We start from the raw sequence: 12,732 nt of genomic DNA on the forward strand, positions 1-12,732 counted from the left end.
AGTGGTAGATGATAAATTCACATGTGTTGAATGAATTAATGAACATGAGCGTAAAGATTTTTTTTTTTTTTTTGAGACAGAGTCTTGCTCTGTTGCCCAGGCTGGAGTGCAGTGGCATGATCTCGGTTCACTGCAACCTCCACCTCCCGGGTTCAAGCGATTCTCCTGCCTCTGCCTCCCAAGTAGCTGGGATTACAGGCATGGGCCACCATGCCCGGATAATTTTTGTATTTTTAGTAGAGACGGGGTTTCATCATTTTGGCCAGGCTGGTCTCGAACTGCTGACCTCAAGTGATCTGCCTGCCTCGGCCTCCCAAAGTGCTGGGATTACAGGCGTGAGCTGCCGCACCCGACCGCAAAGAGCTAAATTTTCTTCTTTTTTCTGAGTGACACTGGCTTTATTGTTTTTGTGGGCGCCTGGAAAGGTTGGGTCCTGGGGGACAGCGGGGAAAGGCCGGGAAGTTGTGTGACCAGGGCCTCAGGTGGTGTGCATCTGGGGTTCCTCCACTTGCGGGTGTCCATTGGTATCACCCGTGCAGCCACTGGTGGCAGCGGGTACCGGTCCTTTCTTGTTTGACACTGGGCAGGTGGCAGCCACGGGTCCGACTCGCTTGAGGCCAGGCACCAGGAGTTCCATCGCGTGCTCCTGGACCACGTGGTTCTGTGGCGGGAGCCCCACACAGGCCCTGAGGATGTTCTCCATGCAGCTGCGCTGGCGGAAAAGTGCATTGATCACCGCGCTGCCCGGCAGCACCAGTGGCGCCTTGAAGAGGAAGCTAAGCAGGGACAGCATGGGGTGGAAGGTCTGTGGCTCGGTGTTGTCATCAGTGCAGAAGCTCAGGCAGTGGCACAGCTCGGTCAGCAGCGCCAGGTCCAGCATGACAGGAGCGGCCAGCAGCAAGTCCTCGCACATGTTGTGCAGCAACAGCGTGTTGGTTCCGCCCAGTATCAGCTCCAAGGTAGACTCATCCAGCGCACGCTTGGGGTCGCCCGCATACGGCATGTACTTGATGACCACGCAGGGGTCAGGCTCCTAGCCGGGCGCGTACAGCACTGGGTGTCTTTGCACCATGTCGTCCACCACGTTGCTCTTGGACACCTCCTCAGAGGGAACCGCGATGGTGCCGACAGGTTCTGCTGGTCTTTGTTCCGCAGGTGGTTATAATTCACAGTCGACTTGGTCTTGAGGCCGGAGCCGATGAGGAAGTCCACGAGCACGGACTTGACTTTGGTCTGGCCTGACTTGAAGTCATCTCCGCCCACGTAAGCCCGGCCTGCCACGCGAGCTTAAGGGCTCCGGGCACCAGGGTTTTCTGTGGGGACCCACTGAGGAAGGCACAGCCCTCCAGGATGCTGGCCACGGCAAAGAGCGTGGAGGGCGACACTTCCAGGCCAAGCTCGATGGTGCGCAGCAGGTTCTCGGCCGTGTACCTGGGACCACCTCACAGAAAGAAGCACTCCGTGTTCGCCGTTCACAGCGCGATGACTTTGTCTAGCCCTGAGCTAGACCGGAAGTCTCGAATGTCTCTGCGGATCTGCTCCAGCCGCTGCGCGCGCGTGCCCGGGATGAGGCGGTCCGCTCGCGCGCGCTCTGGTTGGCCGCGATGAACTCTGGGATGTATACCGAAGGCCGGGGCTGCAGGGCCTCCATGTGAGACTGCAGTTGCTCCTGCAGTCCCCAGTCCAGCACCTTTGCGAGCCGCATCGCCTCTGCCAGGTTCAGCGACGAGATGTCCCAGCCATCGAACACGAGGTCGTTGGGTGGCACCATGGGCAGCAGCCGCGGAAGGGCGCGAACACCTCCTGACCCTTGGCGTCCAGGCCCAGGCTCACGGTGCCCGCCTGAGACAGCGAACCGTAGTAGTTGGCCTCCTTGCGACCCCTGCGTGTGGGCCAGGACAGACGCAGTAGGTTGGCCAGCACCGCGGCGGTGAGCGTGGAGCCGTTGTTCCCACCTCAGCCGACAAGCATGACCCCTAGCCTGGGCATCTGCCGGCCGGGAGGTCCGGAAGGTGAAGCGCGTGGACTTGAGGGGCACCTTGAGGACGCCGCCCTCGCTGCTGACGCGCGTCGTCTGGTACTCGTACTGAGCCTCGATGGCCTCGGGGCCACAGACCACGTCCGGGCTCTGGACCAAGAATCGGACAGCGGCGGTCGGCGCGAAGTCGGCTCAGGCAGCGGCGGTGGACAGCGCGCTAAATTCTTTACCTAAGATTATCTTTCAGTTTTAACAACCCTGTGAGTTAGGCTGCATCCCCTTCATGTGATGCATGAGAAAACGGAGACTCAGAGTGTGACATGCCCAAGGACATCCAGGTGAAAGAGGACTTCGAACTTGGCCCTGTCTGATTCCAAAGCATGTGTGGTAACCACAGCACTATGTTGCCTGGGTTCAAGACCTGGACTTGACACTTGTCCTGGGACAAGTTGCTAATCTTTCTATGCCTTAGTTTTCTCATCTAAAAAAATGAAGAGAGGGTAATAATGGTGAATGAATCAATGCCAGGGAGTTTCATAAGCTGTGAAACTGTTCAAGTACCACTGTTTGTACGACCCCGGTTCTCTTCCAGGTCCCTCACGTGGGCCTGCGTGACTTCTAAAGAAGACCTGAGACCAGCCTGGGCAACATAGTGAGACCCTGTCTTTACAAAAATAACAATTAGCTGGGCGTGGTGCCTGTAGTCCCAGTTAGGAGGCTGAGGTAGGAGGTTGAGGCTGCAATGCTGAGACTGCACCATTGCACTCCAACTTGGGTGACAGTGAGACCCTGTCTCAAAAAAAAAAAAAAGGAAAACCCAACGTCCTTACAAGCAACTCTGGCACCTTCACTCAGATTTATTATGTTCATAGCACTTCCCACTACTGCTTTGTTCATTCCTTCAATTTCTTCTATATTGTTTTTCTCTCCTGCTATAGAGAGAAGCCCTGTGAGAGCAGGGGCTTCGGTTTCTTTCACCAGAGTCTCCTAGCACCTCCAATAGTACCTTGCATAGAGAAAGCTCTGGAAAGACATTTGCCTAATGAATAAAGGAGTATTTTACATATTATTACATCTATGTGATGTATCAAAGTGTTAAAACCTGTTATAAGAGGAATGGAGGGCCGAGCGCGGTGGCTCAAGCCTGTAATCCCAGCACTTTGGGAGGCCGAGACGGGTGGATCACGAGGTCAGGAGATTGAGACCATCCTGGCGAACACGGTGAAACCCCGTCTCTACTAAAAAATACAAAAAACTAGCCGGGCGAGGTGGCGGGCGCCTGTAGTCCCAGATACTCAGGAGGCTGAGGCAGGAGAATGGTGTAAACCCGGGAGGCGGAGCTTGCAGTGAGCTGAGATCCGGCCACCGCACTCCAGCCTGGGCGGCAGAGCGAGACTCAGTCTCAAAAAAAAAAAAAAAAAAAAAAAAAAAGGAATGGAGAATATGTATATTCATATAATGGAGTAGTACTCAGCCGTGAAAAAGAGGAGTAGCTGATGCACACACAAGGAGACTGAGGCTCAAAACATGTTGAGCAAAAGAAGCCAGGCACAAAAGAGTATGCACTACATGAGTCCACCCATGACATGCCAAGGATAGGCAAAAATCAATCTTCGTATCAGAAATCAGAACAGTGGACAGTCACCTCCAGGGCTGGGAACTGGCTAGGCAGGGCATGAGAAAACTTTCTGTAGTGATGAACCTATTTTATCTTGATTGGAATTTAAGACAGATTTATATGTTTGCCAGAACTCAACAAATCTGTACATTTCGGATCTGTGCATTTCCATGTTATGTACATTTTTCTTCAAAAAACAAAAAGAAACAAAACAGCTGGGCACGGTGGCTCATGCCTGTAAACCCAGCACTTTGGGAGGCCAAAGTGGGCGGATCACTTGGGGGTCAGGAGTGCAAGACCAGCCTGGCCAACATGGTGAAACCCTGTCTCTACTAAAAATACAAAAATTAGCTGGGCGTGGTGGTGGGTGCCTGTAATCCCAACTACTCAGGAGGCTGAGGCAGGAGAATCGCTATAACTCAGGAGGCGGAGGTTGCAGTGAGCTGAGATTGCACCACTGCACTCCAGCCTGGGTGACAGAGTGAGACTCCATCTAAAAAGAAAACAAAAAAAAAATCCTATTCTTGAAAGTAAAATGGCCAGCTTCTTCTTATCAAATAATTTCAAATGAAATAGTTTGATTTAGTTCCAGTTAAGAGAGTATTTTGGAATTCTAGGCTCGTTTGTTTTAGAATTTCTACCCCAGGAGGCTATTGCCACAGTCCTGAGCACATGGGCTTTACTTTGTTTTGTTTTTGAGACAGGGTCTTGCTCTGTCACCCAGGCTGGAGTGCAGTGTTGTGATCTTGGCTCACTGCAGCCTCTACCTCCTGGGCTCAGGCAGTCCTCCCACCTTAGCCTCCCGAGTAGCTGGGACCAAAGGCACACACCACCACTCCTGGCTAATTTTTTGTATTTTTTTGTAGAGATGGGGTTTCACCATGTTGCCCAGGCTGATCTCAAACTCTTGGGCTCAACCCATCCTCCCGCCTCAGCTTCCCAAAGTGCTGGGATTACAGGTGCGAGCCACCACACCCGGCCTTGTTTTTTTGACAGGGTCTTACTCTGTCACCCAGGCTGGCATGATCATGGCTCACTGCAGCCTCAACCTCCTAGGCTCAAGTGATCCTCCCACCTTGGCCCTCTCAAAGTGCTAGGATTACAGGCATGAGCCACCGTGCCAGGCCCACATGGGCTTTAGAGTCAGCCAGACCTGAGTCCAAACCCCACTGTGTCACTTACTGGCTGCATCATCTTGGGCACCTTCTTAACCTCTCTGAGCCTCAGTTTCCTCATTTGTAAAATGGAAATAATAACAGTGGTCCCCTTTCAGGTTTTATCATAAGAACTGAGTATATGCAAATCACTGAGCAGTGCCTGGCACATAAAAGGGTTGCATAGATGTTATACATTTACTAAGCAAATACTTTAATAAGTAGATCCCATAGCACAGGTGATTAATTTAACAATTTGATTTGATGTGACTGGAGGATTTAATTAGCTAGAGGCTAAATGGATTTTCCTGAATCACTAATCCAGGAACACAGCCTCTCTGGTTTGCTGAAATGTGGCCATGCCTATGGTAATTTCTGGGAATATTGCTTATTCATAAAGGGACTTTCTCAGTACAGTGTGTGGAGAAGCCTAAAATTGAGGTAGGGAAGGCAAGCCAAAAGGCTATATTGTCTTCAATTATTCAAAAGACTGGTCTGCAAATTAAGGATTAAGTTTATTCTGTGGTTCCCTGAGGGGTGGAATTAAATCCAATAGGAGAAAATGACAGAGAACAGATTTCTACTCAGAATAAGGAAGGACCTTTTGTCCATCAGAGCTTTCAAAAAAAAAGGAGAGGGTACTGTCTTTGAAAGTAATGAGCCTCCTGTCACTGGAGCTGACCAACCCTAGGCTGCATGAGCCCTTGGCATGAGCCCTTAAGTCCTATGTCTGTGTAGTGTTTTAGAGCTTCATATACATGCATAAGCTCGAAAGGTAGTTTATTGTCCTTATCCCCTTTTTACAGTGAAGAAATTGAGGTTTTGGGGAATATGCCCCTTGCCAGGTGTCATACAGGTGGGAGGTGGCACCATCAGGATGGGATGTCAGGTTTTTTAACTTCAACACAGGTGCTCAGTCCACTCAGGCAAGCCCCTGTGAGAGTGGTTATTCACCAATCCCAGCTCATCACTGGGTCACTGGGAATGCTTGGGAAAAATTTTTTTTTTTTTTGAGATGGGGTCTCACTCTATCACCCAGACTGGAGTTCAGTGGTGCCATCTTGGCTGACTGCAACCTCTGCCCCCCAGGTTCAAGTGATTCTCCTGCCTCAGTCTCCTGAATAGCTGGGATTACATACCACCAGGCCCCGCTAATTTTTGTATTTTTAGTAGAGATGGGGTCTTACCATGTTGGCCAGGCTGGTCCTGAACTCCTGACCTCAAGTGATTTGCCTGTCTCAGCCTCCCAAAGGGCTGGGATTACAGGCGGGAACCACTGCGCCCGGCCTCCATTTCTTAAGCTAAGTGGAACACAGAATGATGTGGTGACTCAGCCTCTCCACTGTTTTATATGACTGAGCTAATTCACTATAAGAATTTTAAGGCTTCTCATTGATGCTGTAAGCAGCTAGGTTTGGGATCCATTAGGTGATCTCTAGGGTCTTTCTCAACCCTAAAATTATCTGACTTAAAGCAGCTGGAATGTGGGGGCAATTTCTGTAGCTCTACTGTAATTAGACCTGGTTCCCGCTGGGTTTACTAGTCACGGCTGTCGACGCAGCGCCCACCAGCCCACTCCCTGGCAAAGAGTCAGAGGTTTCACTGTTGATCCAGACGTTCAGCCATCCCTGATAAAACCAGCTGCTCTCAGCAGTTCCAGGGCCATCACCACCTCTCTAGAGCTGCTGGAGCATCTGAGGGTATCCCGCAAAGTTTCTGGGTTGGCCCCATGTCAAGAAAAGCAGCTGCTAGCAGCAGGGGACTCGGCCAGTGTGTGTCCTACAAACCTATCTTTAGGTAATTCTGCTTTAATCTGCTGCTCTCACATTTGGTTACAAGGATGACTGGTTTCACAGCACAGACTGACATGCAGCTGTCGCCACCGGCCACTGTCTCCAGGAGTTAAGCTCTGTGGGAGCTGCTTAAGCACAGGGTGGCAGATGCAAGGCAAGAGGCAGAGCCCGTGCAGCCTCCATACTTAGGAATGACTGGGTAGGACTGGCAAGGAGCCTGCAACTCCCGGCCCCACATTCAACCCTACTTGATTACTGTTTACAAGCAGAGAAGTCAAGAGGTTTGTGCAGAAATGAGAGTGTGCATAATCCAAGCATGGAAGAATCCACCCACCCACAGTCCTCCAAGCTTTACAGAGCATCTCAAAAATCGGAATACCCAGGGACATAGTATGTTCCTATCAGTGCTTAAGCAAGCAGTTTCCAAAGTGGGGGTGAATACACCCCAGACATCACAAGACAATTCATGAGGGTGAAGGGACATAACAGAACCTCTGTAATCTTGATCCCTTTTTGTTCGTTCATTTGTGCTTTTTTTGTTTTTTGTTTGTTTGTTTGTTTTGAGACAGAGTCTTACTCTGTCACCCAGGCTGGAGTGCAGTGGTGCGATCTTGGCTCACTTGAACCCGCCTCCTGGGTTCAAGCGATTCTCCTGCCTCAGTCTCCCGAGTAGCTGGGATTACAGGTACATGCCACCATGCCCGGCTAATTTTTTTGTATTTTTTGGTAAAGATGGGGTTTCACCATGTTGGCCAGGCAGGTCTTGAACTCCGGGCCTCAAGTGATACACCTGTCTCGGCCCCCCAAAGTACTGGAATTACCGCCTATCTTAATCTTACATTTATAATTTTAAAGTATTTTATAAGGTACCTATTTTGCTGCACGGTAATCATCATAATAGGTAATGTCAATGAGTTTTTATTCTATGTCAGGCAACATTCTAATAGCTTACATATATCATTTCATTGAACCCCTACAACAACTCTATGAGGTAGGTATTATTAATTCTACTTTCCAGGCACCAAAAGGTCAAGCTATCCCTCTAAGATCATATAGTAGACAGGTGGCAGAACTGGGATTTGAACTCCATGGTCTGGCTGGAAAGCTTACATTCATGACTACTACTCTATTCTGTCTGTCATACGTAAGTATAATTTTCACATTTTAAGCAAATACATACTGGGGTTTCATGTTCAAGTTGTTCAGTGCTGTTGGTTTTGTTTTTGTTTTTTTTGTTTGGTTTATTGAAGAAGGGGTTCAGAAGAAAACAAATAACAATGTTTGGATAATATTGCCAAGTTGAGATAAAATTAAACTATGTTGGCTGGGCGCGGTGCCTCACGCCTGTAATCCCAGCACTTTGGGAGGTTGAGGTGGGTGGATCCCGAGGTCAAGAGATTGAAATCATCCTGGCCAACATGGTGAAACCCCTTATCTACTGAAAATACAAAAATTAGCTGGGCATGATGGCACACACCTGTAGTCCCAACTACTCAGAAGGCTGAGGCAGGAGAATCGCTTGAACCCAGGAGGCAGAGGCTGCAGTGAGCTGAGATCACGCCACTGCAGTCCAGTTTGGGCAACAAAACGAGACTCCATCTTGAGCAACAACAAAAAAACTATTCATTCCATGAAGGTTTCTGGATAAGGAAGAATACTGGTCAGGTTCTTCTTAGAGTGCCATTATGAACTCAAGAGCTACTAGACTTGTACCTCTAAAGATCAGTCATTTGTATGCCACCATCACAATGCTTGCCATGCTTTCCAACACTTCTGTCTAATTCATAGTTTTATTTAATTCAACTTACTTTTTAAAACATAAATTAGGAATTTTTGAAATGAACAGTGCATTACCACTATAAATGGAAACAAGTATCCCTTGCAGAGAGGCCACCATCTCATTAGAAAGAATTATAAAAATTCTACTCTAAAGGTCCTGATTTTGTAAAAATAATAGCTAATATACACACACAAACACACACACACACATGCATACATATAGTACCAGGTACTGTTCCAAGTATTAGAAATATACTGAGCTTATCATAGCCATACTGGGTAGGCATTAACATTCCCCTATTTTACAGATGAGGAATGGGGACTTTCAAAAATTTGCACAAGTTCGCACTGCTAGTGAGGCAGAGGTAGGATTTGAACCCAGGAAGCAGAATCAATGTGGTGCCCACAACATACACAGTGACAATGTAGCCCATAGCACTTGATGCACCGAGAGAGAGTTGGGAGGGGAGTGCCCTCCAAACCTCAACCCAGCGAGAGAACCTTCACCTGACCTTGCATAGAGCTCAGGGCACCTGTAGCTGGGCCTCCATGGACCAGCCTCACTCCCTATGGCTGAACATCTGAGAAGTCTCTTCACTCCTCCCCTCCAATGGTGGGTCAGAAGTGGCTGAAGTTCCCTCTAACGCAAGGACCAGACATGAGCTTGCAATAAGAATATGTCCTGGGTCATTTTAGAAGAGATCCTCCCAAGATGGCAGCCTACAGCCAGAGAGAACCCTGGTGGTAAGAGGCTGTGATGTGAACCATTGGAGGTAGAAACAGAGGCTATGTCAGGAGCAGCCAGGGGCAAGAGAAACACTGCCTGCCACTGTGGAGTTGCTGTTGAACAGCCCTAGCAAGGGAGTCTCCAGAAAACCCATAGAAATGCCCACGAGAGAGAGTCAGCTCCACAAACCTCCCAGCTCTAGAAAGCATGGGGTCAGATTATTTAAGTACCAGCCAAATAAGAACTCTCTATCCCTTACCTCTCTTCCTTCCTCCTACTTCTAGCTCCAAGGAAAGAGAGGTTTAAAGAGACAATCTGGCCACTACTACTCCCCTTCCTAGACCAGAGGTCTGAAGACAGAGATATGACTGAAAAGGACAACAAGGCTTTTTATTACCAAGAACTGCCAGAAATGTCATGCCTTTGTTTCCAATAGGGAAAGGAAAATCCCCACAGACACTTTAGAATGGACTTGCATGATTATATGCAAAGAATCATGCATGTTTCATTTCTAAGAATCTTTTCTCCACCATATCCTGAGGCCGTAGGAATTCATGGAGCTAGACTCATGGAAATTGCAACACTTGGCAATAGACTGAAAGGGAGTGGATGAGAATACACCCCTCCTCTCTGGCCCTCTGCATTATGATATTTCTGACACACACCATGACTCAGGAAACTGTCTGACAGATGGGCCAAGTGGGACACTAGTGACAATCAATATACCAGCTATCTAGTACCCAAGCTGTTTCTTTCTTAACTTTTGGATTAAGAATAAATAGAATATCTAACACTTCTGGACTCCAATGTAACATCCATGAACCTTATTTTGAAAATTCACTGGTGGACTCTTACAGATTCTTAAGCAAAAGAAAAATGTGATAAAATCTGTGCTTTAGGAAGTTGAATTTGACCTTGGAGACTTGGAAACTAGGAGTAGGAAGGCATAGAAGGAGTTGATGGGGGAGAGAAAGGGATAATGGCAGAGGAGATGGACAGAGTTTGCTAACTCTGATTCAGATGCTCAAGGGGCTCTGAGAGGGACTGACAAGCAGTCACCCTTTCCAGAACATCCTAAATAACAGTGACTGACCCTCTCACAGAAACACAGGACAGTCTACATCCTTCAGTCAGAAGGCTGGGCACGGTGACTCACACCTGTAATTCCAGTAATTTGGCAGGCCAAGGTGAAAGGATCACTTGAGCCCAGGAGTTCAAGAGCAGCCTGCGCAACACAGTAAGATCCCACTTCTCCAAAAAAAAATGTATTAAAAAATTAACCAGGCGTGCTGATGTGTGCCTGTAGTCCCAGCTACTCAGAGGATGAGGTGGAAGGATCAGTTGAGCCCGCGAGGTGGAGGCGGCAGTGAGCTGTGATTGTGCCACTGCACTCCCGCCTTGGTGGTGGAGTAAGACCTAATCTAAAAAAAGAAAAAGTGAGGGACAGAAAAGGAAACAGCAGAGCAGGTCAAGCCAGTCAAGCCAAGCCTGGTCTGGCCCGTCCACAGAACAATCAGATAATTCAGAGGGTTCACCCACACTCCGTTCTTTCTCCCTGTCACAAGAAAATGAGAAAGGGGAAGAGGTTGGGCATGCTATGGAATGGGGCAACCAAGCCCAGCTCTCCACTGGCTGGAAACTGGGGCCACCCCAGGAAATTCAGAAGCCAAGGAAGAAAGCAGAAGAAAAAGCTGAGGAAAAAGATTGCTTTTCAAGAGTTCATGAGAAGGAAGGCATGTGACAGCTTTGTCACCCATTCTCCATCTTCACTTCAGGACCTTTCCACTGAAAAGACCCTTTCAGGCAATCTGTCCAGAAACAAACACATCAAAAGCACAAAGAATAAGTTAAGTGACTTTAGGAGATGAGGAATCATGCTAGTTCCTGGAGAGATAAATGGTGGCAGGTGTGGGAGCCAGGTTAGCTCCATGTTGGAACCCTAACTCGCTTCTGAGCTTCTGAGCCATGGGATTTGGGCAGGGTGCTTAAATTCTCCAATTTTTAGTGTCTTCTTCTGAACAATGGTTTCAGGCACCACTGCCTCAGGGACTCGATTTAAAGATGAAATGAGGGCTAGGTTCAGTGGTTCACACATGTAATCCCAGCAGTTTGGGAGACCAAGGTGGCTGGATCACCTGAGGCCAGGAGTTTGAGACCATCCTGACTAACATGGTGAAACTCCATTTCTACTAAAAATACAAAAAATTAGCCAGGTGTGGAGGCATGTGTCTGTAATCTTGGCTACTCAGGAGGCTGAGGCAGGAGAATTGCTTGAACTCGGGAGGTGAAGGTTGCAGTGAGCGGAGACTGCGCCATTTTGCACTCCAGCTTGGGCAACAAGAGCAAAACTTCATCAAAAAGAAGGAAGGAAGGAAGGAAGGAAGGAAGGAAGGAAGGAAGGAAGGAAGGAAGGAAGGAAGGAAGGAAGGAAGGAAGGAAGGGGAGGAGGAGGAGGAGGAGGAGGAGGAGGAGGAGGAAGGAAGGAAGGAAGGAAGGAAGGGAGGGAGGGAGGGAGGGAGGGAGGGAGGGAGGAAGGAAGGAAAATAAAATGAAATGATACAAGTGATAGGTCCAGCACAGGATTTCATGCACAAGACGTAATCAAGTACTTAAATATTATTCTCCAGGGTCCACAATATGTTACAAATATTTTCTTCTCATCTGTCACTTGTCTTTATATTTTGTTTGTGTGCTTATTTGTCACACAGAAGGGTTTTTTTGCTATTATTATTATTATTTTTTTTTTTTTTTGAACAGAACAATAAACACCTTTATTACACGGGTGAAGACAAAACGAGGATTTATTTGCCTTTCCGAGCCTTGATTTTCCTAAGATAGAACTCCAACTCTTTGCCCTCTAGCACATAGCCATCTGCTCGGCCACACTGTCCCGGCCTGGAAGCAATGCATGCAAGAAGCTTGCCCTGCTGGAACTGCTCCTCCAGGAGACTGCTGATTTTGGCATTCTTTTTCCTTTCATCATATTTCTTCTGAATTTTTTTAGATCGTTTTTTGTTTAAAATCTCTTCTTCCTCAGGAGTCAGCTTGGCTCCCTTCTTGCGGCCCAGGGGCAGCGCGTAGTGGGACTCGTACCACTGTCGGTACGGTGTGCTGTTGATGAGCATGATGCAATTCTTCACCAGAGTCTTGGTACGGACCAGCTCATTATTAGATGCATTGTAGACAACATCGATGATCCTTGTTTTACGAGTACAACACTCTGAGCCCCAGGAGAAATTCCCTACGTCCAGTCTCAGGGCACGGTATTTCTTGTTACCTCCCCGCACACGGACTGTGTGGATGCGGCGGGGGCCAATCTTGGTGTTGGCAGCCGGGCGCCCCAACTCATACTTCCGCTTCTTGTGGTAGGGCTTTCTCTTGCCCCCGGTTTTGCGGCGCTTGTGCCAGTTGTCCCGAGAAATGCCCATCGCTCGGCGCTGGCTGGAAAGAGCATTATTATTATTTTTAATTAGAGACAGGTTCTTGCTCTGTCACCCAGGCTGGAGTGCAGTGATGTAATCATAGCTCGTTGCAACCTTGAACTCCTGTACTCAAATGATCGACCTGCATCAGCTTCCCAAGTAGCTGGGACTACAGGCACATGTCACCATAAGTTTTTAACTTTTAGGTAGAGATGGTGTCTCGCTATGTTGTCCAGGCTGGTCTGGAACTCCTGGGCTCAA

The 12,732-nt window shown here is 48.4% G+C and overlaps 2 pseudogenes across 1 annotated transcript; both read right to left on the bottom strand.

Annotated features, from left to right (window-relative positions):
- Positions 1–478: 478 nt before the first annotated feature.
- On the bottom strand, positions 479–2,146 carry LOC104662076 (annotated as a pseudogene).
- A 9,673-nt stretch (positions 2,147–11,819) lies between these two features.
- LOC104662077 lies at positions 11,820–12,495 on the bottom strand (annotated as a pseudogene). Its single transcript, XR_747936.2, has one exon. The product of XR_747936.2 is annotated as a 40S ribosomal protein S8 pseudogene (transcript).
- Between the last annotated feature and the right edge of the window lie 237 nt (positions 12,496–12,732).

Source organism: Rhinopithecus roxellana, chromosome 2 (assembly GCF_007565055.1).
Source record: "Rhinopithecus roxellana isolate Shanxi Qingling chromosome 2, ASM756505v1, whole genome shotgun sequence".
NCBI classification, from domain to species: domain Eukaryota; kingdom Metazoa; phylum Chordata; class Mammalia; order Primates; family Cercopithecidae; genus Rhinopithecus; species Rhinopithecus roxellana.